The sequence below is a fragment of the Durio zibethinus genome, unplaced genomic scaffold (assembly GCF_047325235.1).
Source record: "Durio zibethinus cultivar Kanyao isolate XHJ-2024 unplaced genomic scaffold, ASM4732523v1 HiC_scaffold_272, whole genome shotgun sequence".
In the NCBI taxonomy this organism is placed as follows: domain Eukaryota; kingdom Viridiplantae; phylum Streptophyta; class Magnoliopsida; order Malvales; family Malvaceae; genus Durio; species Durio zibethinus.
This window is the reverse complement of record NW_028322895.1, coordinates 12,501-17,500: the sequence shown is the minus strand read 5'-3', so window position 1 is coordinate 17,500 and position 5,000 is coordinate 12,501.

Genomic DNA, 5,000 nt, shown 5'->3' with positions numbered 1-5,000 from the left:
TTCAGACACTTCAACGGCTACTGGCAGCAAACCTGTAAAATCTCAAACGCTCTTTAAGGGGGTGTGAGTTCTCAGAGGTTTGATGAGGGATAGGGGGCCAACACAAGGGCCAAGCACCAGCACCCATCGCACGTCATGTGCGCACACCCCCCCGGCCCCCCTCCCAATCGCCGGAACCCCAATGCCGCCGGTCAGGTTCTCCGGCGGTACTCCGGCGATGCTCCGGCGATGCTGTCCCGAGTGAAAAAAATGCGGCACCAGCACATGCTGGAGCCAAGCATGGGCACCGTGGCTCAAAATCGAACTTCGGCCAAGGCCTCGACCATCAATGGCACATGATGACGCATGGTGATGGCACATGCATCGACCATCATCGGCATAGGCTGCCCTTCGGTACGGGCACTTGCCTCGACCGCCATCGGCACAAGCTGGGCCCTGGTGTGGGTTGTTGCCTCGATCACCAGCGGCACATGCTGAGCCTTGGTGCGGGCGGTTGCCTCGAGCACCATCCGCAGACCCTGGGCCCTGGTGCGGCCGGTTGCCCCGATAACCATCGGCACACGCTGGGCCCTGGAGCGGCCGGTTGCCTCGATCACCATCGGCAAAAGCTGGGCCCTGGTGCGGGCGCTTGCCTCGACCACCATCGGCACACGCTGGGCACTGGTGCGGGCGCTTGCCTCGACCACCATCGGCACACGCTGGGCCCTGGTGCGGGCGGTTGCCCCCAGCACCATCGGCACACGTTGGGCCCTGGTGCGGGCGCTTGCCTCGACCACCATCGGCACACGCTGGGCCCTGGTGCGGCAGGTTGCCTCGACCACCATCGGCACACGCTGGGCCCTGGTGCGGCAGCTTGCCTCGAGCACCATCGGCACACGCTCGGCCCTGGTGCGGTCGGTTGCCTCGAGCACCATCGGCACACGCTGGGCCCTGGTGCGGGCGCTTGCCTCGACCACCATCGGCACACGCTGGGCCCTGGTGCGGTCGGTTGCCTCGAGCACCATCGGCACACGCTGGGCCCTGGTGCGGGCGGTTGCCTCGACCACCATCGGCACACGCTGGGCCCTGGTGCGGGCGGTTGCCTCGACCACCATCGGCACACGCTGGGCCCTGGTGCGGGCGCTTGCCTCGACCACCATCGGCACACGCTCGGCCCTGGTGCGGTCGGTTGCCTCGAGCACCATCGGCACACGCTGGGCCCTGGTGCGGCAGGTTGCCTCGACCACCATCGGCACACGCTGGGCCCTGGTGTGGGCGCTTGCCTCGACCACCATCGGCACACGCTGGGCCCTGGTGCGGCAGGTTGCCTCGAGCACCATCGGCACACGCTGGGCCCTGGTGCGGTCGGTTGCCTCGACCACCATCGGCACACGCTGGGCCCTGGTGCGGGCGCTTGCCTCGACCACCATCGGCACACGCTGGGCCCTGGTGCGGCAGGTTCCCTCGACCACCATCGGCACACGCTGGGCCCTGGTGCGGCAGGTTGCCTCGATCACCATCGGCACAAGCTGGGCCCTGGTGCGGGCGGTTGCCTCGACCACCATCGGCACACGCTGGGCCCTGGTGCGGCAGCTTGCCTCGAGCACCATCGGCACACGCTCGACCCTGGTGCGGTCGGTTGCCCCGAGCACCATCGGCACACGTTGGGCCCTGGTGCGGCAGGTTGCCTCGACCACCATCGGCACACGCTGGGCCCTGGTGCGGGCGCTTGCCTCGACCACCATCGGCACACGCTCCGCCCTGGTGCGGTCGGTTGCCTCGAGCACCATCGGCACACGCTGGGACCTGGTGCGGCAGGTTGCCTCGACCACCATCGGCACACGCTGGGCCCGGGTGCGGGCGGTTGCCTCGACCACCATCGGCACACACTGGGCCCTGGTGCGGGCGGTTGCCTCGACCACCATCGGCACACGCTGGGCCCTGGTGCGGGCGCTTGCCTCGACCACCATCGGCACACGCTGGGCCCTGGTGCGGCAGGTTGCCTCGAGCACCATCGGCACACGCTGGGCCCTGGTGCGGCAGGTTGCCTCGACCACCATCGGCACACGCTGGGCCCTGGTGCGGGCGCTTGCCTCGAGCACCATCGGCACACGCTCGGCCCTGGTGCGGTCGGTTGCCTCGAGCACCATCGGCACACGCTGGGCCCTGGTGCGGCAGGTTGCCTCGACCACCATCGGCACACGCTGGGCCCTGGTGAGGGCGCTTGCCTCGACCACCATCGGCACACGCTCGGCCCTGGTGCGGTCGGTTGCCTCGAGCACCATCGGCACACGCTGGGCCCTGGTGCGGGCGCTTGCCTCGAGCACCATCGGCACACGCTCGGCCCTGGTGCGGTCGGTTGCCTCGAGCACCATCGGCACACGCTGGGCCCTGGTGCGGCAGGTTGCCTCGACCACCATCGGCACACGCTGGGCCCTGGTGCGGGCGCTTGCCTCGACCACCATCGGCACACGCTCGGCCCTGGTGCGGCAGGTTGCCTCGAGCACCATCGGCACACGCTGGGCCCTGGTGCGGGCGGTTGCCTCGACCACCATCGGCACACGCTGGGCCCTGGTGCGGGCGCTTGCCTCGACCACCATCGGCACACGCTGGGCCCTGGTGCGGCAGGTTGCCTCGAGCACCATCGGCACACGCTGGGCCCTGGTGCGGTCGGTTGCCTCGAGCACCATCGGCACACGCTGGGCGCTGGTGCGGGCGCTTGCCTCGACCACCATCGGCACACGCTGGGCCCTGGTGCGGCAGGTTGCCTCGATCACCATCGGCACACGCTGGGCCCTGGTGCGACAGGTTGCCTCGAGCACCATCGGCACACTATCGGCCCTGGTGCGGGCGGTTGCCTCGACCACCATCGGCACACGCTGGGCCCTGGTGCGGGCGCTTGCCTCGGGCACCATCGGCACACGCTGGGCCCTGGTGCGGGCGGTTGCCTCGAGCACCATCGGCACACGCTGGGCCCTGGTGGGTTTAGGCACATCTTCAAATTTCTGCCGTGCCAATGCCATTTTTATGGCTTGTAAATTCATACAATGGTCCCCTAAGCCTTCACGTGAAGTTTCGTTGGAAGATGACTCGTTTTCTATTTTTCACGATTTTCGAAACTTTTTGCGGTTCGGGATTTTTTAAAATTTTTTTATAAGGATTTTTGGCCCCAAATTTTGTAGGCATGATCCTTCTATTTTTGTTGGCATGCACAAAAAAATTCAGCTAAAAACTCGAAGTAGAGAAGATTTTGTGACCGTTTGAAAAAAGTGTCCCCATTTCAGACACTTTAACGGCTACTGGTAGCAAACCTGTAAAATCTCAAATGCTCTTTAAGGGGGTGTGAATTCTCAGAGGTTTGATGAGGGATAGGGGGCCAACACAAGGCCAAGTACCAGCACCCATCGCACATCATGTGCGCACACCCCCCCGGCCCCCCTCCCAATCGCCGGAACCCCAATGCCGCCGGTCAGGTTCTCCGGCGGTACTCCGGCGATGCTCCGGCGATGCTCCGGCGATGCTGTCCCGAGTGAAAAAAATGCGGCACCAGCACATGCTGGAGCCAAGCATGGGCACCGTGGCTCAAAATCGAACTTCGGCCAAGGCCTCGACCATCAATGGCACATGATGACGCATGGTGATGGCACATGCATCGACCATCATCGGCATAGGCTGCCCTTCGGTACGGGCACTTGCCTCGACCGCCATCGGCACAAGCTGGGCCCTGGTGTGGGTTGTTGCCTCGATCACAATCGGCACATGCTGAGCCTTGGTGCGGGCGGTTGCCTCGAGCACCATCGGCAGACCCTGGGCCCTGGTGCGGCCGGTTGCCCCGATAACCATCGGCACACGCTGGGCCCTGGGGCGGGCGTTTGCCCCCAGCACCATCGGCACACGCTGGGCCCTGGTGCGGGCGCTTGCCCCGAACACCATCGGCACAAGCCGGCCCTTGGTGCGGGCTCCTGGCTCGACCACCATCGGCACACGCTGGGCCCTGGTGCGGGCGGTTGCCTCGAACACCATCGGCACACGCCGGCCCTTGGTGCGGCCGGTTGCCTCGACCACCATCGGCACACGCTCGGCCTTGGTGAGGGCGCTTGCCTCGACCACCATCGGCACACGCTGGGCCCTGGTGCGGGCGCTTGCCTCGACCACCATCGGCACACGCTCGGCCTTGGTGCGGGCGCTTGCCTCGACCACCATCGGCACACGCTGGGCCCTGGTGCGGGCGGTTGCCTCGACCACCATCGGCACACGCTCGGCCTTGGTGAGGGCGCTTGCCTCGACCACCATCGGCACACGCTGGGCCCTGGTGCGGGCGCTTGCCTCGACCACCATCGGCACACGCTGGGCCCTGGTGCTGGCGGTTGCCTCGACCACCATCGGCACACGCTGGGCCCTGGTGCGGGCGGTTGCCTCGAACACCATCGGCACAAGCCGGCCCTTGGTGCGGGCGGTTGCCTCGAGCACCATCGGCACACGCTGGGCCCTGGTGCGGGCGGTTGCCTCGACCACCATCGGCACACGCTGGGCCCTGGTGCGGACGGTTGCCTCGACCACCATCGGCTCACGTTGGCCCTTGTTGCGGGCACATGCCTCGACCACCATCGGCACCTGCGCACCCTCGGTGTGGGATTTGCTTGTTTGGAAAAAGTGTCCCCGTTTCAGACATTTTAACGTCTACTGGTAGCATATCTGTAAAATCTCTAATGCTCTTTAGGGGGTGGTGGTCCGGCACCCCCTCTCCCCCCCCCACGGGGGGAGTAGGTGTGCGCGATGGGCCTCCCATTGCGTGCACCCCGGCCAACGTCCCTCGAACGAAATACAGGGCGTGCATGCCTTCCGGCGATTTTTGTCCGGCGACTGGTTGCTCCGGTGACCGGCAGGCGCCCATGGCCTCGATCGGTTGGCTTGCATGCAAAAAAAGGGAGCCGAGCTCCAGCCCGTGCACGCGGCGGATGCTGCCCTAGACCCCAGACCAAGTCCCTGAATCGGGCAACGGCTCCCTGGGGTGGTGCGAG